The sequence below is a fragment of the Pantherophis guttatus genome, chromosome 6 (genome assembly GCF_059756535.1).
Source record: "Pantherophis guttatus breed Tessera chromosome 6, ASM5975653v1, whole genome shotgun sequence".
NCBI lineage: Eukaryota > Metazoa > Chordata > Lepidosauria > Squamata > Colubridae > Pantherophis > Pantherophis guttatus.
In genome coordinates this window covers 47,127,954-47,152,121 of record NC_142068.1, presented here as the reverse complement: position 1 = coordinate 47,152,121, position 24,168 = coordinate 47,127,954, and the positions used below count along the sequence as shown (strand labels likewise).

Genomic DNA, 24,168 nt, shown 5'->3' with positions numbered 1-24,168 from the left:
TACAAAGATCTGAAATGTGCAAGCAATGGTTTTTTTCCCTATGATATTCTATGTAAGCACAAGTTGGAGTTTGAAACAGCAATATAGGAAAAGTATTGATGCTTTTGATACTTGTGTTTTCTCGAAAATAAGACGGGTCTTATTTTCTTTTGGGCCCCAAAATAAGCACTGGGGCTTATTTTGGGGGGTGTCTTTATTTTTTCCCCATATACGAGAGGCCCACTTCTGCTTGCTCGTGGTGGGGCAGGGGGGTGAAGCTGCCCCATGTGCCCACACTGGCTTACCTCAGGGCCCCCACAACCAGGCCCCCATGCCCCAACACCTTGGTGGTACAGTGGTCTAAGGCACCCTGTTATTAAGCTGGTTATTAAGACCAGCTGCCTGCAATTTCTGCAGGTTCGAATTCGCCAAGGCTCAAGGTTGACTCAGCCTTCCATCCTTTCTAAGGTAGGTAAATTGAGGACCCAGTTTTGGGGGCAATAAGCTGACTTTGTATAAATATACAAAAGGATGAAGGCTATTGCTGAGCACATTGTAAGCCGCCCTGAGTCTCCGGAGAAGGGCGGCATATAAATCAAATAAAAAAAAACAACAACAACACCTGCCTCACCTTGTGGCGGTGGCTCCAGCGTCCCTGTTCAGTACGACTCTGCATGACCGCTGGCCCACTTCTTCTGCTTGCTCGTGGCTGCAACAGAGTGATGTGCCAGTGCTGCAACCACGAGGTAAGGTGGGGGGGTGGAACTGCCCCAACGCCCTGCACCGGTTTACCTCAGGGTCCCTGCAGCCAGTCCATCCATACCCTGACACCTGCCTCACCTCGCAGCTGCGGGACCAGCACACTGCTCAGCCTCCTGCTCCGTTGCGGTTGCGAGCAAGCAGAAGAAGTGGGCCAGCGGCCAGGTGAACTCCTGCTGCACATGGTTGCCAGTGAGGCAGGTGTTGGGATGTGGATGGCCTGGCTACGGGCCCTGAGGTAATCCAGCGCAGGGCACATGGGGCAGCTCCACCACCACCACCAGCCTCGGCTCATGGCCACAGCACCACGAGCAACCAGATGGAATAGGATTGCATGTTGCTGCGCAGGCTCTTAAGTAGGGCTTACTTTGGGGTTAGGGCTTATATTAGGCACATGCATAAAAACATGCTAGGGCTTATTTTCAGGATAGGTCTTTTGGGAAAACAGTATTTGTTGTGAAAGAAAACTCCTGAGAATAGCATGGATTGCCAAGATAACTAACAAATGGATCATCAAAGAAATCAACCCAGAGTTGTCACTTGAGGTTCAAATAAACAGGCTCAAATGATCATATCGGACATATTATGCAAAGATCCATCTCTCTGGAAAAGGCTCTAATGCTAGGAAAGATGGAAGGAAAGAGAAGATGACAACAAGAGGAGGCAACAATATGGATGGACTCGGTTATAATGGCAATGAATGCATTGGAAGACTTGAAGTAGAAAGCTGGGAACAGATTATTCTGGAGGGAATTTATTTATATGGTTGTTAAGAGTTAGGGGGAAAAACCCTCCTCAGCATAATTCTCATAAGGAATGAATGTATTTACATTTGTTCTCTTGCTTTTGAAAAAAAAAGGTTTACTTTTCCAGCTTACAACTAATGGCAAAATTCAAAGTACTTGAAAAAGTAATTTTTAAAATGGTATTTTTGTGCCTAGATTTTTGGAAGTGAGGGTAATTGTATTTCTGCTTGTTTTTCCAGACCTGCTACAAAAGCCTGAGAAAAAGAAATGGCCAAGATGGCATTTTTATTGGATACAGTCTTGTTAACAAATATACCATATGCAACATTTCAGAGGATTATAATGCTTTTCTTCAGAGCTTGTAACCGAAACTGTTTAGAAGCCAGTGGCAGATTCTAGACTGACAGCAGCTGCTCAGTGGTTTCCTCTTGAGTATTTGGAGTATGATTGGATATTTCTGTAATATAATACTTAAGACTTCAAAGCCTGTAGGAATTTAAGGGTGGGAAAGAGGTAAGGGAATAGTAGGAGCTCCTAAACTGTATGTGATTCAGCTGAAGAGAGAATAAACTTCTGGCCTTTCTCTTGGCAAAAATCCAGGAGTTTTCCTGCATTTTGTGCTGTGTATAATCTCTTACAGAGAATTCTGTCTGCCAGGCCAGTGAATGCTGGCTGGGGAATGCTGGAAGTTGAAGTCCACACGTCTTCACCTTGTTGAGGTTGAAAAGCTCCGTGCTAAGCTATCCTAAGTTGTGGGACTCATGTTCATGGATTTCTGTGGGCTTTATGTTATGTCTTGAAACTGGTGTAGAGAACTAGAAATGAATTGCATGCAAACAGGGGAAGAACTAGTGGAACTTGCACATACACAAACCTATTTGTCAGCATGAAAGAAATGTGAAGTAACAAGAATCTTCCCCTGGTGTACTCTGGTTAACTGCAGATGAATGTTTGGCTATGATTCTGACTGGAAGGGTTTTATTTTGTTGAAGGGGGACTTGAAATGCCAGTGTGGAAGACAGCAAGAGAGTTCACCTTGAAACTACAAGTAGTTTTAACTCTAGAAGAATATGTCCTCTCTCATTTTTCTTCAAGGACAAGCATCTTTGGTGGTTGTCCATTAAGGTCAAATTACATCTGTTTTGTATATCTCCCCTGCCTGCCTGCTTGCCAAGCATGTGGTATGAGATGCAAAATGTAGTAGTGGTGATAGAACTCAATTTTCTAGGCACAATTTGAATCTTAATGTTGCCTAGAGGGAAGGAGTCTCAGATATGTTTCAGAAGAGAAAACAAATTCCATTAGGCTGCTGTTAAAATTAATTGCTTTTGCTTTTAACTTGGGTGCCCAAACTAGCTTTCCGGGTAAAGAATTCTACAGTGGAGCAGCCAGATTTAGAGTGCACATAATTATAAAGTGGAAGAATGATAAGATTGATGGAAAGTACAGGAAAAAAAATCTTATTTAATAAATAAAAACTATTTTGATATCTAAATTGCACTGGTAGAAAGAAGGAAACATTCATGAATTTTGAGGAGTGATTTAGATTTTGCTTATGTATCCTATGATGCTGCTTGGCTTTCATTTGGCAACTGGATAGGGAATGTAGAGCGACATAGACTTGATCTTATTATGAAAACCTGCTAAGATGACAGTTTAGGTTTATCACAGGATCCGCAGGTAAAAGAAATAGAAATAGAATAACAGAGTTGGAAGGGACCTTGGAGGTCTTCTAGTCCAAACCGCTGCCTAGGCAGGAAACCCTACACCACTTCAGACAAATGGTTATCCAACATCTTCTTAAAAACTTCCAGTGTTGGAACACCTACAACTTCTGGAGGCAAGTTGTTCCACTGATTAATTGTTCTAACTGTCAGGAATTTTCTCCTTAGTTTTAGTCCCACCCATTGCTTCTTCAGGTGCTTTGGAGAATAGCTTGATTCCCTCTTTGTGGCAGCTCCTAAGATATTGGAACACTCTTATCATGTCTCCCCTAGTCCTTCTTTTCATTAAACTAGACATAGTTTAAGAGTTGCATTGATGTTATGCTGGAGCTTCTACATTTTATTTTTTTTCTTGATGTTTTAGGAAAAAGTCAGAAACAGGGTGCATAGTTCACTTTCAAGACCTAAGACAAGAAAAAGATCTCTGAGTAAAATTTACAAGATTGTACTCATTGGATTTCTGAACATGGGATTTGTGTTCCAGGTTGAAAGGAATTGTCTTGTTCTGTTCTTGATTTGATTAGTTTAAAACAGCTCTCTCTTTTGGCTGAAAGGTAAACGTTTTGTCCCTCCTGTAGATTAGGAATTCTTTACTATTAGACCTAAGCACAGTAGATTTGATTGACAGAAGAATGCAGATTTTTTTTAAAAAAATCAAAACCCACATTTTGAAAAACAGGCTTCCTCCCCTCTTTTCTTCTGTATTTTTTCCTCTTGTCCTTCATATTCCATATACAGTATTTGTATTTGCTGAAAAGCAGATGGCTGACTTGGAGAGGGATCTGGGGGTGATTTCTATTTGATGGTCTGTGGAGAATTGTGTGTGTATATAAAAAAGCCTCCTCCAAGCTATTGTTCAGCAAATGTATGGAATATTACAGCAGTCATCCCCAGAAAAAAACATCAAAACAAAAAAAGAGGCGGGGCTTATAGCCATGCTGGAATGGGAATAATGGGAGTTTTACTTCAGCAGCTTTCCAGAGCACTGATTTGACAGAGGCTTCATTTCGGCAATCACTGGAAATATACTTACAAACACTCTCCTTAAAAGCAATGCATTTAGTAACATGGAAAATGCTTCACCTCAGTGTTAAATTTAGGACTAGCAATTTGCTATATAAAAGCCGGCTGTCCTTATTATCTGTATGCTGTCTTATGTCATGAAACAGGTAATCTTTGTAAACAAGTGAACAGTATATCATGTACCTCCTTGCTATCTTACCAAAAACCTAAAGCCTTTTTCTTTCATTTTGCCCTCTGGCTGCCAAAATGGAGGTTTTATACTGCCTGCTTAATTTTGTATGACACTTCTTTCTTTGTGGCAAGGAAAAAAAAAAACTGGGATAGTTGTTCTGACTACCCAAGAGGAGTGAATTATGTAGTTACAGCAAGGCTTTCTCTGTGTGAAAGCCACTGAATAGCTGAGAAAAAGCACCCATCAAACCATATAACCTTCTATTCTGTTTCAAGGCAGTTGGCTGCTGTGATGGTAACTTCAGGGAAATGAATGTCAGGCTATTTTGAAGCTTTGTACATACTGACAGCCTTGGGGCTGTCTTTGCAGTTTGTTACTGCCTTGTGTAGTAACACTGTAATTTACTCCACTTCGGCTTCTGTTACATGTCTCTAGTTCAACAAAGGTGATCCTTTGTTTTCACTTGCCTATTCTGTTTTGAAATGCAACTTTAATATTTTCAATAGAAGAGGATATGTGTAGCTCAGGATTGAACTGTGGAGTCCTGGGTGCTCTCTGAGCTTGTACTCTTGTAGACGTTTCATTACCCAACTGGGTAACAACATCAATGTGGTAAGTGTGGGGTTTGGTTCCTGTTTATATACAGCAGCTTGCCCTGCTAGTTTTGGTGTGGTATAGTTGTTTACAAAAAGTCTTTTATAATTTTACCAAATTGTAATCTTTGATATGAGGAAAGGAGACAACAATTAAACTTCCCAAATGCTTTCTGGAAATCATTTAGATCCATTAGGTGTTTGTGCTGGATCATTCAAATTGGTTTCCCTAACCCATAGAAATCATAAACTATATTTGGATCAGGCTGTGATCTGACCAAGCCAATAAGGTGATGGAAATTCCTTCTATCTCCAGCTCATATAATATCAGCTCTGAGACAAAAATAAACTTTGTATGACCACTTAATGCATTTCAGACCCAAGATCACTTGACGCAAACTGATCCCCACGGGGGTTGAAATCTCTCAGAAATCAGCTCCCCGAGCCCAGGGAGAGGTCCTGCTAGACTGCAAAGTGAATGGTTCACCAGTAGGGATCCCAAGGCACTTAAATATTGGTAACAGGAACAAAGACTTGGATCACAGGAAGATGTTCCTCATGATCAAAGCCCCCTCTTTACGTCCTCAATATACAGAGCTTGCTGAAGGACTCAAAACACACTGTTTTGAAGAATTACAGGTAGTCCTCAATTTACGACCAGAGTTGGGATCAGAATTTTCATTGCTAAGACAGGCAGTTGTTAAGTGACTCCTGCCCAATTTTATGACCTTTTTTTGGCCACGATTGTTAAGCAAATCACTGCAGTTGTTAAGTGAGTCACATGATCATTAAGGAAATCAGTGGTTTCCTCCACTGACTTGCTGATTGGGGAGGTTGCAAATAGGGACCACATGATCCAGGGATGCTGAAAACACATGCTAGTCGCCAAGCATCCAAATTTTGATCATGTGACTTTGAGAATGCTGTGACAGTTGTAAGTGTGGGGACTGGTTGTAAGTAATTTATTTAAGTGCTGTTATAACTTCAAAGGAGTTGCTAAATGAATGGCTTGTAAACTGAGGACTTCCTGTAGTGAAAAAGTGGAAGGGCCATAGCTCAGAGCAGGGAGGAATTTGGATGTAAACTCTTACAAGTTCACCCTGGAGCATCCTCAGATATGATTGAGAAACAAATGAAAACAAAACTCAAAACGCTGGGTAGCCTCTACAGTGTGTGATATCAATAGAACAATAATATCACTTGGTATAAACCTTACACTGCATATTAAAAGTTATTTGTGTTCTCTGCCAGCTATTTTTCAAAGAGAAAACAAATGTAAATCAGTAAACTTCCAGAAGAGTGAGGGGAGGGATTTGGAGGGATGTATGTGAAATTATTATTATTATTATTTATTGGATTTGTATGCCGCTCTTCTCCCGAAGGACTCAGGGCGGCTCACAACAATAAGAAACAGAGAATACAAAAGTTAAAAGACAAATTAAAACAGAATATCCAATAAATAAGGTTAAACGTGGCAATACCAATTCAAATTTAAGAATTTAAAAGGCTTCAAATCAGTTTAGAGTCAACTCAGGCCCGCCCGTTGGAAGAGCCAGGTCTTCAAGGCCCGGCGGAAGGTTCGGAGGTTGGGGATTATCTGGAACCAATTCGATGTATTTTGGTGAGCCATTTTGGTGTAGTAGTTAAGGCACTAGGCTAGAAACTGGGAGATTGTGAGTTCGATCCCATCTTGGGCACAAAGCTAGTCACTTTCCTCCAGCCCTAGGTAATGGCAAATCACTTCTAAAAGATTTTGCCCAGAAAACTGCAAGGACTTGCCCAGGCAGTCTCTGAGAATCAGCATGACTGAACGGAAGAAAAAAAATTGCAAAATGGGATTTTGCTCTTCTTAAATTGAAACTTCCTGTTTACTTTAGAGCACATTAGTATTAGGCCTGTGAATGAAAATAGATCTACTTTCACATGCTTTGTAATTCTTCTGTAGTCAACTCAGTAGAAAATTGATTTAAATATGCATACTAAGATTTTATTTTTTTATACCATCTTGTTTTGTTTTTACAAATAATTCAAGGTAGTGAATATACCTAGTTCTCCTTCCTCCTCCTATTTTCCCCTACAACAACCACCCTGTGAGTTTGAGTCGGACTAAGAGAGAGAGTAACATGCCCAGAGTCATCAAGCTTGTAAGAGTCTGTATAGAAAAAAATAAACATTGATTAATTGGAACTGTCTTTATATCAGGATAGGCTCGAATATGAACAGCAGACATATAATACATTGGTATTTTTTTCTATTCCAGAGTTAAACATGCAGTATTTTAATTTTGACTTCCTGTTTTGTATATGAAGCCTTAGTACTGTATTGTTATGGCTTCATGGGTTTGCAGAAAGTACTATATTGGTCTCCCACTTGGTATGAAATTATATTTTGTCAGGGGGTGGGGGAATTGTATCTCAATAGAATCCCTGAAAACAGAGCAATAATTATATCTGGTTAATTGCAGTTTCCTCCCAAGTCTAAATAAATAGCAATCAGAAGTGGTCACAGCTCCTAAGGAAGATGCTGTTTTTATGGGATGCACAGATGGCACAATACAAAGATAACTGAACTAAAAAGAGTGTGTCATTCTAATTCAGAAAACAGCAGGAGAAAGAAGAACTGCTCTGTGGGACCGGTTACCCTGACAGGCCTACAACATGGTGTGCTTGCTTCCAGGTGGTTGGCCAGAGTTTCAGCATGGCTGATTTGAGTGCAAAAATAGGGAGAAGCATCTGTATGGTAAGCCAAGGCAGAACTCCTTTTTATGGTCCTAGAGCAATTCCTCAACTCCTCCTTAAATGGATCTAGGTCAGTCTGTTTCTGCTGCTTTTGTTGGAATTTCCTTGCTTTAAAGTGGTTCAGTGGTTAGTCAATGTGTCCTGCCATTCTCAGCAATAGATCACTGGAGCTTGTGTCTTAGGTTACTTGCCTGGGGGAAATTGTCTGTAACTAATTGTTACCTTATGTAGGAGGGGGGTATCAGGGTCTTGAATGTAAAGGCCTTTTCCTTCAAAATCCCAGTTTTGCTCAAAGGGATACAAGAAGCCTAGACTTGCTGGCTGTCATTTGTGATACATTTCGGCATTTAATATTACACTTTCTTAATCTGCCCTAAAAAGTTTTAAGAGTGGTGAGAAGTCACATTTTTAAGAACTCAATTTTAGTAAACACATAACCACTTATTTTTAAGTCCTTCAATTTATTTTTTAACTTGTTGGTAAGGTAAGGAAGAAACTGCTAGTTTACAGTATGATGAACTTGTAGTAAAGAGTAGCCTTCCAAATTTGTGGTTAGCAATTTGCAGTGCTATATTTAAAAAACTGCATGTGTTGGAAACAATAGCTAGACGCCACTCCATCTTGCCCTGCTTTTCCAATGCTGATTTCAATCTTGATGTATTTAAATTAGATAGATCTGATGTCTGTAACAATGGCACTTAACTTGACAAAATATGAAGAATGAGAACAGAGTAGAGTCCAATCATTAGCTTCCATCCAAAATAGGTAACATTTTTGATGGCAGAGATAGCAGTGAACAAAACAAGCCAGAGCTACTGTAGGAGGCACATGGTAGTAACAAATCAGAGTTCATTTCTAAAATATGCGTGGCGAAGGCAAAAAGTAACATTCATTTAAAATTACTAGCTTCTGAGCATGAAAAAGTATAGTTGGGGTCAGTCTGCAGATAACGCTCTTTTAAAACCAATGGGACCTTGACAGATCTGTACCTTTATCTGGATTGCAACGGGGCTGCAAGGTTTACTTTAGATACAGCCCTAATCCTGTTAAATGTGGCAAGGAATATGTGATAAGAGAGAATTGGTAATCCACCTATCAGCTACCTCTCCTCCACCATAAGATACTTTTTCCAATTTTTTCCATGGTAGCTGATCTCCAGTGCAGAAATTGCTTTACAAACATCTGATTAGACATATCCACTTTTGTGCATATAGGACAAGCTATGCAGATTTATGTACGCATAAAAAAAGGGGGGGGAGGGAGGCAAACGAAAGAGAGAGCCAGTGAGCAAAAGACAACTGATTTCAAATTTAAATATTTTATTTTCCTGACCACTCTTTTTGCCAGTTACCTAGTTGGAATTTTGAAAGCAGGTAGTGCTTATGCTCACAAAAGTGAGCACCATAGTGGGCATGTCCAGTCATGAAACACTCACTTATCGAAAGCAACGTAGCAGGCCCAGATTTTGGCAATGCCTCTGTGTGATATTGTGGCAAATACGTGTTACTTTGGTGCTCTTTTTGGTAATATGCTTAGATTTCTATTTTGAAGATTGTCTAGTACTAAAGAAGATTCATGAAGACACATTGCTGTGAATACCACATTGTTCTCCCCCCTACTGGAAAATTAAGAAGCAGGATAGAATTGGGGTCTTTCTGAATTTCCTCTTATGCTATTCATTGGAATAAAATTGATGGTGCCTAGGTTTGTATCCAGAAAGTTATACGTTTGTCAAGGCATCACAGCCATTCTGAAAACTTGCAAGTGTCCACTTGAATGAAGTCGGTTTCCATGCTATATGTATAGTCCTGAGACTGAACCAAGTAATGGAATCCTGGGCGTCTAGTCATTTGGAGGAAAATATCTTTAGAAAATAAATTGTTCAGCTATGTAATGAAAACTGTCACAAATAAGTTGCAAGAACAGTTAGTAGTTATTTGACGCTGTTGCCTTTGTAAAGGAAGTGCTTAAAATGGCTTCCTTCAGCTGTGGAATTTTTGTTTTTGGTGTCTTGCTCCTGCTCCTAGTTATCTGCTTATGTTGTCTCAGGTCTTTAGATAAAAGGAGCCTTTGGTTATATACTTCTACATATAACACAAAATATAAAGTAGCAAAATGTTGCTACTTTCCCCTTTAAATGAAGTTTGTTTTCCTCTGAGTCTGTAGCTGTTTTAATGCAAGCCCAAACGTGCACACGTGGTCTGTGTAAAACTCCAGACAGAGCCAGACAAGATTGTACTCCTTCATCTGCTGGGCAGGAACAGGCTCAACTGCTTTCCTGGGCTCTGATTAGAGGGTCCAGTCACGTAAGTTTGCTTACTTTGTGGCCTGTTTCTGCACTCTTCGTTTAAACTGCTTCTTGTGGAGCAAGAACGAGGTGATGCATTTTTTTTCCTACTTCTCTTTGGTGATCCAGTAGCCATCTGGATCTTTGCAGCCCATATAGGAGAGAGAACAGACTATTCTTTTCCTGAGTGGTAGAAAACTAGATTTATGAAAGCTGAGAAACATTTCCATCTAAGCGAGGGCTAGATTTGGATTCCTTGGTGATTCTTTGATCACCAGAAAATCTAGTGGCAGGCACTATACCTTCTGATTGGTCACTAGCAGCAGTGGATCTTTTGGCTGCTTCCTGCAAAGATTCACACATGATCACTGTAATTGGACAATTGATTTACAAAAAAGTTTGCAGAATGACCAAGTTTATTGTTGTGCAGTTTTGTGAAAGGTGAAATCTGATGAAAGCTATGGAATGGTAGCTGTTCTAACATCTCATTGAAGTGGGCTCTTGTGACATCACTGAACACAGAAAGTTGCAGGTTAATTATTGAGCAACTCCAGGCAGAACTAAAAACACACTGCTAGAAAGCTTAGAGAGCCAGTACTGGTCAATGTTGATGGTATTAAAGTTTATATTTGACTAAGTATGAAGCAGTTTCCTTTGTTTTCTATTACCATGCCACATTCCTCTTGAAAAAGGATGGATTACTGAAAGGTCACATTCCCTGGGAGTCATTTGTGCTCCTTATTTTATATATTAGCCTCCGAATTAAAACTGTTGTGTCAAAACCAACACTTCTTACTGAGGTTTCTCTATCATTCATTTCAATCAAGTACCAGAAATTGTGCTATTTATTAAAAAAATGTAAGTAGTTGGATGGAGCATATAAAAATAATGGAGCTCTATGTAAGGAAATAAGTAATATGCAAGACTCTTTCATTTAAAATGCCATCTGGCAAAGGTGGGATATTTCCGGTGTATTTTACTTTGACTTAATAATGGGGTGTCAAGATACAAGGAGAAGTGAGAAGTAAACACAGAGCACATGATTTTTCTCATGGAAAAAGGTTAGATCCAAATCTAATGAGCATAGCTACTTACAATTTCTGTAATGTACTGAGGACAGGCAGTTATCTATTTCCTTGGGGTGGGGTGTTCACTGGTTATGAGTTCAAAGACATATTCTTCTGCCATGCTTATATAATAAAGCATATTTGACTCTGTCTGGAGTTTTCTCATTTGTAGGAAATAATGGAATTGACTTGCTCCCTGTTCCTCAATTTTTTTGAGAAATAGATTATATTATATATAGTCTGTTTAGGACTGCCTGAAATTCCTATGGATATTTCAAGTATTGCAAAATGCTGCAGTCAGAAATAGCAAAATAAATGCCAGAGGGATAGTGGTTCAAATATTCTGCAGTAGGAAAGGAATCTTTGCAAAGGTAAAGAAGAAATATGGATGGGCATGGAGAAAAAAAGAAAGTGGGGGGGGGGAGGGAAACAGAAAGAAAATAGAACAACTCCAGGGAGAGTAATTTTGTATCTTGTATGAAAAAGTATGCATGTGGAATTTTACAAGAGGAAAAATGAAAAATGATGCTTGATGGAATAATGAAGTGAAAGAGGCTGCGGATTAGGGAAATGTGCAAATGTGAGAATGTTTGCTGCATATTTATTTTGAGACTCACACTAAATTAAGAATTATATAGACAATTGTATGACTCCATCCAAATGATAGTGTAATGAAACGGAAGTAGGGAAGGTTATTCTACTACTTAATGAATAGATGAACTAGACTGGCTTTTCTCATAAAATCAAATACAGGTCAAGTAATTAAGACTTGATATGTATATACAATATATGTATGTTTATATCCTCAAGAGTTCAGTATTCATGTAGTCTTGCTAAAGTTTTTGTTGCTTCCAGTTAAAATTTGACAACTCCATTTCAGAGAAACATTAGCTTTGTTTCAGTTTATATTTTGATCACATTTTGGGTTATGTTACTCAGTTGCTCATTTTAAGTGGTAAACCCAATTTGATGAAATCAATATCTTAGCTTCACAGAGTATACATTGGTGATATGGATTGTCTCTTAGTATATTTATGCTATTTTTTCAGTTGAGCATGAGTTGAATGCAAAGTAAGCAATACTTTTTACATACTCTGGGGTGAGCCTTTCCGGTCACGTAGATCTTCCTAAGTGCATGCACATGCATACAGACACACACTCAATAAAAAGCATTTTTCCTTATTTATAGACTATTTATAGACTATCTAGTGATAACCAATTTCCTCCAGTGTTTGCTACCTTCAAGGCAATCATATATTTTCATATGTTGCATAATCCTTGGAGAGATAAACAGCCCTCACCTAGAATTGTTATCATTCTCTGACTTAACATCTAAGATGTAAAATGTAAGATGTCTGGGTTTTGTTAGCTCAGCTGGCAGGTAGATGCTCGCTTATTTAAAACATCATAAAAACAAAAACCAAATTCCTCAGTGTCAAAATTCAATATGGCAAAGAAAAAGCTTAACTAGATAGTCTATAAATAAGGAAAAATGCTTTTTATTGAGTGTGTGTCTGTATGCATGTGCATGCACTTAGGAAGATTTAACTACCAATTTGGTGGTCTAAAAAGTGCAGACCAGGCCCAGAGGGCTGTCTCTTCAGAAGGCAGGTCTTGTTTCCTAGCAGTATTCTTTTCCCCTGCTAAGTGGAATTATTAATAGTAAGCCAGGCATGCTTTGCAAGAAAAAAATGAAGAACTTTCCAAGTATTAAAAGCATCCAGGATGTTGAAATTAACAACAGACATGATAGGAATTCCCTCCAATGTTGCTAGAAGAGGAATTATATTTATACAACTTTTAGTATAAAGTACAGAGAACTCAAGAAAGGGGGGGGGAAGCTTATCAACAACAGCCCAAACATGACTGTAGGACATGTTACCTAGTTAGGTAATAAAAGCATAGAACCATGTTGAGAGAACCCCAAGAACCCTACTGTGGTCCTTCATTTGTAAACATACGAAAGGTTTCCAATGACATTGTTTCCCATTCGTAACTCTTTTCTCCTATTGTTGTTTTGATCCCTTTTCATTATTCAAAAAGTCTATGAAGGAGAAAACGATGAAATAGCTGTACAATTGATAACAGTAGGAGCCATTCTTCTGGCATCACCATCTATTTTCCCTCTGTTTCTTGCTGCCTCCATGTCTCTCCTGTTCCTTTGTTGAGGTCTTGTTGACTTTTAGATTATGAGTTCCTTTCTGCAGGAAGGCTGTCTCTTGTTACTTAATGTCATTTGCATCGATGGTATGTCATGTCATGTCATGTCATGTTATGTCATGTCCTGTCATATAAAAATAGAATAGAAAAAAAAATCAGAATGGCATCTTAAGGGACCCTCAGAAGCCACTTTCAGTGCAGCAAAAAATTGTTGCTGTATAAGAAACGTATATGCAGAAGCTCTTTGGCATCTGATTTTGTGGTATAGAATAGGACGAGATGCTAACAATTCTACAATTGTAATTGTAGAAAGTTGTAATAAAGTTGTACAACTTCTACAAAGTTGTAATAAAGACGGCAGTAAAGAACATTTTTTCTCAATTTTCAGCTGGCAAACTTATGAAGCTCTGAGTTCAGATTCCAAGGCTTTTAGTTTTAGTTAAAAGTTTAAATAGCATTCCTCAATCTGATAGCATCCAGATGTGTTGGACTTCAGTTCCCAGAACTCCTAGCCAACCTGACCTTTGGATACTAAAGATTTATACATCTGGAGAACACCAGATTGGGATAAACAATGATATAAAACAGGTCCTAGGAAATTTTGGCAAATCCATAGTGAAGATTTAACCCAAGAAACATGCTGAGCTTTGGCAAATGTGATAATATAATGAATTTAGTTGATGCTTCTGAGAATGTACAAAATGTATTTTTCTTCGCTGTTGGATAGCCACTATTTACCACTTCACATAGGAGATTATGCAGAAGGTTTTCTAGAGTACATGGTCTTCCTGGAGGTAACATCTACTGTAATATTTTTCTTTTTTTAACATGACCACTGGGCAGTTAAGCTCAGGTCTTCAGTATCATCTTCACAAAGAGAATGGATTCCATGCAGTTGCCCTAAAATTTCTTTTGAGTCAGGAGAGTGAGGAGCATTGCAATTAAGAGATAACTATGTTAAACTCTCTCCCTTTTTTTGGCAAAGCCATAGATAGAGAGTATGGGACCTCTCAACTGATTTTTACTTGTTGTGCATACCAACTGGTGCACGTGTTTTATTTTTATTTTGCTAAGGGAGTGAAGGTTGCTTTTCTTATTGACTCAGGCTTTTAGGAGTCAGGCGGCATCTCTTCTTCAAGGGAATGTCCACTTTGCGGGAAACAAAATATTACACTACGTATCAGGTAACATAAGGAGCTGCCTTTGATGTTTAGCACTTGCTAGTAGAGATATTGAGATCTAAGATTCTAAATCTTGCTGGCTGACTGGCAAAGGGCTAGGACTTGTGCAGAAATGTTCCATCTCCTCCCACTCCATCTGGCAGTATGTTTGCCTGCCAAAAGGACTTGTTTCCGCATCTCTGTTTTATTTTAAAAAAAATTCCAGGCTCAGAACTTGAAGCAGAAGAATGCGCCTTCCTGGAAGCAACAAGTCTACAGACCCTTCCTCTGCTCCAAACTCTCCTCAGGGGAAATTGCTGCTGTTTGCTGGCTGTGGTCACAAAAGGCATCTACGTCATTCCTACACTGAGATGATATTACCAGTTACTTGGTGATCTTCAGATCGATGCGGTGAGAGAAGGGCGTGCTTTCCTTGCAGGCTGAATTTTCTCCAGAACAGGCCCAACTGGTGCACATGTGGGAGGCCCGCTGAGCACAGCCTTCCTATCCTCTCTGTTGTTTTGCATGGGGTGTTTCCTTGTCATTGAGACAGGAGTGTTGATACTTGGGCAGAAGAAACCACAGTAGTGAGCTGGGACATGCTGAACTTGAAGTCGGAGTCTGCAACCGACTGCTTATCTCCATGATGCAGGAGACTGGAAGCATTGTGTTTAGTTGGAATGGGCTAAACCTAGATTGAAATCTTTTATTCAGGACTGGATGATCAGCAGTAGATTGGTAAGGCTTTGTCTCCAACTTGTTTAGGAATTACAGATCTGCTTTTTCTCTCTTAAATAAAACGATTTAGAATTGTTGCTTTGGTTAGATTTAGATTTCCCCTTTATTGTGTGGCTCACAGGAAATAATAATTAATTGGCTTTTCCAATCCCCCACCTAGTGGTGGAATCCTCTCGGATTGCCACTGTTCGCTGCCAGCGCATGCGTGGTGCGTACCAAATGTGCATTGTGTGCGAATTGTGCACTGCGTGCCAAACATGCACTGTGTGCCAAATGTGCACTGCATGCATGCATGTGCATCAAAAGCACACTGCATGTGCACCAAATGCGCACACTGTGCACCAAATGCGCGCTTCGCACAGAAAAAGAAGACTTTACTAGATAAGTAGAACAGCGAGGGGCGGGAACAGCTGTGCCGTGCAATTTAGCTTCGCTAGAAAGCAGGATTTCCTTTTTTAAACTACCGGTTCCACTGAACTGGTAGCTTTTTTAACTACCGGTTCTACCGAAGCGGAATGAACCAGTAGCATTTCATTCCTGCCCCCACCCCTTTGGCCCACAGTTCAAACCAGTATTTGAACTGGTTTGCACTATGATGTCTTTGTTCTAGGACAAAAAGATTCAGCACGCTTGAGTCTTCTCATGTCTGTTTTACTGTAAATCACTCTCAAACACTACAAGATCCTCTTCTGGTAAAAGAAAAAAAATGCACTAAAAAAACTACGATATGCAAATTAATCGAAACTTTCGGTTATTTAAAAAAGAATGAAAAATTAGAAAAGAATATAATTGCAACATAACCACATTCACTTTTCTTGTCCCATTTTAGTTATTTATCTGACTTGGGCTGCATTTTTTCACTATTTGTAAATGCAATTTGATCTTGCCTGTGATATGACACAATTTAGTTTCTTTTGAAATGCTGGATGAACATTTCCATCATCCATTTATTGAGGACACTTGTTGAAGCAATTGACTTTATTTTTTATTATCTGCATTGTTGTGTTGTAAAAGGACAAAAAAAGATTTTAAAAGAAAGAAAAAGGAACAGAAGGGAAGAGTATTCCAGTGCTCTGGGAAGAAACAGCCTGGCTCCTGTAGAGAAGTGGCTGTATCATGCATTCTTGTCATGGAAACAATCCTGCCCTTTCATAGACTCTGAGCATGTCCCAACAGAAACTCTGCTGTACTACAATTCCAAGCCTCCCCCATATTTTTGTACTGTGAAAGTAGCTTTAGTTTTGTTCCACTTGCTTTGTTGCAGTTTATTTAACGTAGGGGCTGCAACATAAAACTTCAGTTTGCAGATTGCCCAACAAAAGAGTTTAGATTGGAATTATCTCCTGAAGGTGGCCACAGTCATGGTTATGTGACTATGTGGGGTCTCTGGCTTGCTTACATAATTGCAGCATTTTTTTTTTTTAAAAATCACATTTCCTTTTCAAGAGATTTTGATAAGGTAAAGGTAAAGGTTCCCTTCGCACATATGTGCTAGTCGTTCCGGACTCTAGGGGACGGTGCTCATCTCCCTTTCAAAGCCGAAGAGCCAGCGCTGTCTGATGACAATTCCGTGGTCATGTGGCTGGTATGACTAAATGCCAAAGGCGCACGGAACGCTGTTACCTTCCCATCAAAGATGGTCCCTACTTGCATTTTTTACGTGCTTTCAAACTGCTAGGTTGGCAGAAGCTGGGACAAGTAACGGAAGCTCACCCCGTTACGCGGCACTAGGGATTCGAACCGCTGCACTGCCAACCTTTTGATCGACAAGCTCAGCATCTTAGCCACTGAGCCACTGCATCCCTTAGAGATTTTGATACCATGGTCTAAATCACAGCAGCCATGAGAAGAGCTGCATGACACCATGGTTTATCTTAGCTTTCTCTAGTCTAATGTCTTCTATGATACAAGTTCCCCATAATCTGCCATAACTGTAAACTCCCATCATCTTCCAGACCGTATTACAGTGTAGCCCAACAAACCTGGGAGGGTTAGGAAAATATTAACCTGCAGCCATGCCTTTCTAATTTGGGAAATGGGACATACCATATTTTTCGGAGTATAAGACGCACCTTTTTCCCCCAAAAAAGAGGGTGAAAATCTGGGTGCGTTTTATACTCTGAATGTAATCCCACCCAGCCTCACAAATGGAGATTTCAGAAGCTGAAAAAAGCCTCTGAAAGAAGCTTCAGAAAAAAAGCCTCTGAAAAAAGCTTTAAAAAAAAGCCTTTTTTTCTGAAGCTCTGTTTCGAAGGCTTTCAGAGGCAGAAAGAAAGTTTTTTTCTGAAACAGAGTTTCAGAAGTTTCAGAGGCAGAAAAAAAAGCAAGGCACAGAGCTCACAACCAAGGAACCTGTTGCTAAAATTCACCTCTGGAAACAGCTGATTGGGGGTATTCCGGGAGGCTGATCCACCCACCAATCAGCTTTTTTCTTATTTTCCTCCCCAAAAACTAAGGTGCGTCTTATACTTCAAAAAATATGGTACATTTCAGTTGAACTTTAGTTTGATATATAAACTCTCTGAGAAATTGCTTTGGATTTTTAGCTATCCATGCCAATTTCACTATGGTATTAAAATATTTCTTACCGCATGCACAGCAAGTTACAAAACCTTACAATGTAGGGATACAGACAGTCCTTGACTTACAACCAAAGTTGAGCCTAACATTTCTGTTGTTAAATGAAGCATTTTAAAGTGAGTTTTGCCCCATTTTATGACCTTTCTTGCCACAGTTCTTAAGTGAATCACTGCAGCTGTTAAGTTAGTAACACAGTTGTTAAGTGAATCTGGCTTCCCAATGGACTTTGCTTGTCAGACGTTTGCAAAAGGTGATCCCATGGCCCTGGGACCCTTCAACCGTCAAAAGTACATGCCAGTTGCCAAGTGGCCGGATTTTGATCACGTGACCAGGAGATGCTGCAATGATTTTAAGTCTGAAAAATGGTCATTAGTGACTTTTTTCAATGTTGTAATAACTTTGAATGGTCACTAAATGAATGGATGTAAGTCGATTTGCCACCTGTATTTGGCATAATGACAATAGGAAAAGTATTACAAGAGAGAAATGAAATTGTGGGCAGGGAGGTATTAAAATCATCTTTTTCTTCTATCTATTACACTAATAATTCTTTATGAAGATGGATTAAGGGGCTGTTCTTGGTATTTCCTTAGGTATGGAGAATCTTAGCAAGTTTTTGTCAGGGCACCATTCCTACTAAGCCCTGCCCAAGCAATTAGCTTCAGCCCTTTGTTTATTCAGCACTGTCCTTCACTCCAAAAAGAATTCAACAAGATAAATAAACTCCGGATGCAGAGCACCCCAGTCAGAACATATCAAGCTTCACATGACAGGATGGAATCTATCATGTGCCAGTCATATGGCTAAAGCATGGGAAACATTAACTCTTCACTATCTGATGCAGGCAAACCATTCAGCCTGCAGGAAGGCCTCGCTGAGAAGAGTGTCGACCATTCACCAAAAAACCCCCAAGGGAGTCTAAAGTATCTCTCTCAAATATTTTAATTTCACCATCAAAGTAATACCACATCTTTGAAAAATATCAAAGCAATCACAGGGGGGTAAAAAGCAGCACCCTAGTCAATGTTGAGCTGGTTTGGAATTTTAAAATGGGTATTTTGCTGACAAATAATGACTGTGGAGTATAAGGGCAATAGGCAACATAATACCATAATAACCAGGGGTGAAATGCTCCCGGTTCTGACCGGATCGCCTGATCCGATAGCGATAGAGGTGGGTGGTTCGGAGAACCAGTAGCAAAAATTCCTGCCCCTCCCCATGCCCAGCTGAGCTGCACAATCATCAGAGGCATTTTTTTTACTTTTAAAAGCATTTTTTCTACAACCTCTTCGGCCAAAAAAATACTTTTAAAAGTAAAAAAAAAAAGCCTCTGATGATTGCGCGGCTCAGCTGGGATCGTCAAAGGCTTTTAAAAGCATTTTTTCTACAGCCTCTTCAGAGATTGTAGAAAAAATGCTTTCAAAAGGCTCTGACGATCCCAGCTGAGTTGTCTGATCGGCAGAGGCTTTTTTTCTTTTAAATGCCTCTGACGATCAGGCAACTCAACTTGGATTGTCAGAGGCATTTAAAAGAAAAAAAGCCTCTGCTGATCAGGCAACTCAGCTTGGATCATCAGAGGCATTTAAAAGAAAAAAAAGCCTCTGCCAATCAGGCAACTCAGCTGGGATCATCAGAGCCTTTTGAAAGCATTTTTTTACAACCTCTTCGCCAAAGAGGTTGTAGAAAAAATGGTTTTAAAAGTAAAAAAAAAAAAGACCACACCCACCCAGTCACATTACCCCACCACCACCAAGCCACGCCCACATAACCGGTGGTAACAAATTTTAGATTTCACTACTGATAATAACAGAACATTGTTAAAATCTATCTGGTTAAACTTAATAGAACATAACCAGAGTTTTAAAGATTAATAGGATAAAGTAGAGTAGAGAAATAGGAAAAGTAGAGTATATTTATAAACTACTGAAATGCTAAAATAAAAACAGATGCTAAAATAACCCAGGCTGTCCAGCCATAAACTTCAGTGGGAACCTCATATAATCACCTAACATTTGGCACAGAAATCATGATGCAATCAGAGAAGCTGATATTGTGTAAACTGTATGTCACCTTTATTCAACATAGTCAACTTTTACATTTAAAGGAGAAGTGTCGAGAGGAAAGAACTTCATATTTTGTTTTTTCCTCTTTTCATTCTGAAATGCACAGTTTGTTTTCCTAAATAAGAAGGATTTTCACCTTTCCCCCCTTAAAGCACTGGTTCTCAATCTTTTTTTCACCATGAACCAGGGGTGAAATGCTCCTGGTTCGGACCGGATCATGCTTTTAAAAGAAAAAAAAAAAAAGGTCTCTGATGATCATGCGGCTCAGCTGGGATCGTCAGAGGCTTTTCAAAGCATTTTTTTCTGCAACCTCTCTGGCCAAAGAGGTAGTAAAAAAAATGCTTTGAAAAGTCTCTGACGATCCCAGCTGAGTTGCCTGATTGGCAGAGGCTTTTCAAAGCATTTTTTGCAACCTCTTTGGTAGAAGAGGTTGTAGAAAAAATGCTTTGAAAAGTTAAAAAAAAAAAAGTTGCCCACGCCCACCCAGTCACATTAACCCCCCCCCACCAAGCCACGCCCACAGAACCGGTAGTAACAAATTTTACATTTTACCCCTGCCATGGACCCTCTTTAAATACCTTTTGTGCCCATGGACCATGGCCAGAGACTTAACTCAAAGTTTCAATCATAACATTTCTTCAAGCTTTTGTGTACCCCCTGTGATGACATTGCGGATCCACAGGGATTCACGAAGCAAAGGCTGAGAACCACTGTCCTAAAGTATTCTCAGATTACAGGTAGTCATTGACTCACAAGAGTTCATTTAGTGACCATTCAAAGTTACAATAACCTAGAGATTTTGAGCTCAAGTGTGGTCATAAGTCAAGGACTACCCATATTATACAGGAAAATATGAGTACAACTTGCTCTTCCATGCTTTGCCTAAAAATCATGTAAATCATCCTTCCTCAATTTTTTGCCAGCTGAGAATTCTTGAGTTTGTCCCAATATATCTGAAGAACAAGATGGAAAGAAAGCAGTTGTAGCACTTGACTTTTTTTTTTGTTTGGCAAAGTGAAACAATGAGAAACTAAGAGGTCTTATCTTTGCTTATTATTTTTTAAGAATTTAGGCAGCTTCCATTGGTAGCTTTGAAAAAAAGAATTGGGTTTCTTTTGAGGCTCACCATCTTTTATATCAGCTTCTGCAATACTGTATGTTCTGATCATTATGATCTTTGCGTAAAGTGGAATCTGTGATTACTTGCCATGGGGACTTCAATCCAAAGTGGATTCCCCAGAAACAGCAGTCTGGGAGGGAAATTTAAGAGGTGTGTCTAAAAACCTAGTATTACAATCATAAGGAGAATATCAGTGGAGAAATATATGTATCCATCTGATAAAGAGTCACTATAGTAACAAATGAATTAAAATGGAAAATGTAGCAACAGCAGGAAGACAGCACATTATGCTAATAATGAAAATTTTAACTTTCCAGGTAAAACCTTAAAGAAGGATTGCTATGAAAGATTGTACAGCATTCCAGTTTTTGCATAGACAGTGTAGTTCTTTGCCAGAGTTTAGGCACCTTGATCAAACTTGTACACTTAATAAATTTAAAAGTGAATAGAAGATGATACAATCTCTACAGGACATAAATCTCTCTACAATTTTTAATACATTTTTATTTTATTTATTTTATTTTATTTTATTTTATTTTATTTTATTTTATTTTATTTTATTTTATTTTATTTTATTTTAACATTTGTAGCCTGTCCCATTGGCAGCAGATTCAGGTAATATATATGATCAAAGCAAACATAAAAAGCCAAAATACAAAAATACCGTAAACTATTATTTTGGAAAAAAAAGGGAAAAAAAACAGTGATAAAACTAAAACAAAACTAAGAGTATATGCTAGAATACGATTGCTGTGTACAAAATACAGTTATTTAAGAATCAAAATAAGGAAAAAAATATAGCAGATACAAAGAAATGGACATCCTTGAACATTTCTTTTGGCAGAAGTAACAACTTTCAAGCATTTCCTATACGTTAAGAGTCTTTCTAATCTTGCTTTTGGAATCTTTTCCTTACTCTTCCTTGCAGAACTATTCTAACTTAGAAATATTCTTATAGCTGTTTGTGTCCACTGCATCTTTAAATCTTCGATGAAGCATCCACAACTATTGTCATCTGGCTTCAAAATGACAAGGCATGACTAGGTATCCCTATTTATCACACATATTTAGTAGGTCCTTCCTTCCTTCCTTCCTTCCTTCCTTCCTTCCTTCCTTCCTTCCTTCCTTCCTTCCTCATTCATTCATTCATTCATTCATTCATTCATTCATTCATTCATTTGTTGATTAAATAGCTTCTCTTTGGCTTCCATTTCTTTAGTGACTGGGACATTAGCTTCTAGGATATCTTGATATTTAGTTGAACCCTTTCTTTGTCCCACCCACACAATATTTCCTATGCCACTGGCTGCCACACAACCTTAAAGCATAATAGAACCGTCCCCATGCTTAATAGTTGGTAAGCCTTTTCTTCAAATGCTTCATCCTGTTTTCTCCAAATGTATCTTGTGTGGTTGAACAGTTCAATTTTTGTTTTATAGGTCATATGCTCCAAAATGTTTCAGACTTATCATGATTTTCTTTTTGTATATGAGATCAGAACTGCTGTGATGAAGTCAGAGAGAATATTTCTTTTTCACACCTCTACCATGCATTTCACTATTATATAAACATTGCTACACTGTGCACCTGTGAACAACTGCTCCAGTGTCAGCTAAACTTTTCAACTAGCTGTTTGCTGTGATCTATTGGTTTGTAATGTTCAGAACTGACCAGCTATTGGAACAGTTCCGGCAGAGTTTTCTTGGTCGTCCAGGCTAATATCCCACAGTCAGGAAAGAAGTTGAAACTGAAAATAGGTTGGTTATTTCAGCAAGACAACAATCCAAAATATCCTTCAAATTATATACTTAGAAAAACATTTTTGTCTGATAAACCTTATTAGACTTCTGCTGATCAGGGCTGAAATGATGAAGTTTTGAGGATTTGTTTATAGATAAGAAATGGATGTGGGAAGAAATCATCATTTGTTGTTTCTTAAGAGAATGTGACAATTTATTAAAATTGGTTTATACTTGTGATGAGGAGAAAAGTCATTTTTAATATATTTTTCTTTGCTATATTTTTTGGGGTCTTTTTCTATTGTTTTTTCTCATGCACCTTCTATTTTTCTTCTACTTTTTGACCTGTATTATTTTTTATCTTTGCAATTGTAATTTTTAATAAAATTACTATTTTTTTAAAAAATGAAAATAGCTAGTGTAACATCAACATTTTTAGGGGGTTCAGGAGAGGCTCCAGGAAATTAGAAGCTGGTTAGTTTAACGTTTGATCTGGGATAATGTGATAAAAATCCATATTAAAGGTAACATTAATTACACAGAAGAATAAGCACATGGCTGCTGTATAAAAGACAAATTGTGTGTTGGAGGTTATGTTTGTAGTTTTGTTTTTATTATCTTTTCTAATGAATACATTAAAAATAACACTGCAAACATAATAATGTCTTTATAGAAATCCATAATTATAGATTAATTATGATTAAAACCTAGCAAGACAGAGATGTTGCTTCTTGGTAATTTAGGTAGTTAATACTGAATTTGGCTTTGGTTGTGGTCACTTTTCTCTCAAATGAATGAGCAGGTCTGTAACTTGTGTTTTTTTTTTCCTGCCTTCTGTTGGAGCTGCAGATGAAGGCCCTGGCCAGGGAAGCTTTTGCTCAATTTCAGCCAGTGTGCTACTTGTATGCACAGGTCAAAATACAGGTCAATACAGGTATAATACAGGTCAAAAAGTAGAAGAAAAATAGAAGGTGCATGAGAAAAAACAATAGAAAAAGACCCCCAAAAATATAGCAAAGAAAAATATATTAAAAATGACTTTTCTCCTCATCACAAGCCCTGATTATGATAATATCATCATTATCATACAGGTAGTCCTTGTTAAAGACTGCCTTGTTTAGCAGCTGACTGAACTTAAAACTACAGAAAAAGTAGCTTTACAACTATCCTAGACAGTACAATGGTTGTAACATCTCTGTGATCACATAAACACCATTTGCAAGCTTCATCACAGGCTTCTAACAAGCAGACCCAATGGAGTAGCCAATAGTAAAATTGGAAGTCAGGGCCATGTGATGTTTTGTTTAATGACTGTGGAGAAAGTGGAACTTGTAAGTCTGCAGTCTCATGATGGGTTGCTTAATGGGCACAGGAGAAGTGAGGTTGTAAGTCTGTCATCTGATGTCTCACTTAACAATCATGTTGCTTAGCAATGAAGTTGCTGGTCCCGATTGTTGTTGTTCAGTGGGGACTACCTTTGTAGCATCAGTGCTCCATTTGCTGCATTGATTGCCAGTTAG

At 38.7% G+C, this 24,168-nt stretch overlaps 1 protein-coding gene across 4 annotated transcripts in view; it reads left to right on the top strand.

Moving 5' to 3' along the window:
• The window catches only part of LZTS2 (leucine zipper tumor suppressor 2), a 64,770-nt gene that overhangs the window by 4,756 nt on the left and 35,846 nt on the right, over positions 1–24,168 (top strand). Inside the window, exon 1 of one of the 4 annotated variants that reach the window (XM_034439945.3) lies at positions 14,637–15,146. The exons of 2 other annotated variants lie outside the window; for them this stretch is intronic. The gene's annotated coding sequence lies outside the window, so the exon portion shown is untranslated. Of the gene's footprint in view, positions 1–14,636; positions 15,147–24,168 lie in introns of those variants that run through there. One more of the 4 variants, XM_087872837.1, reaches the window with a different exon arrangement.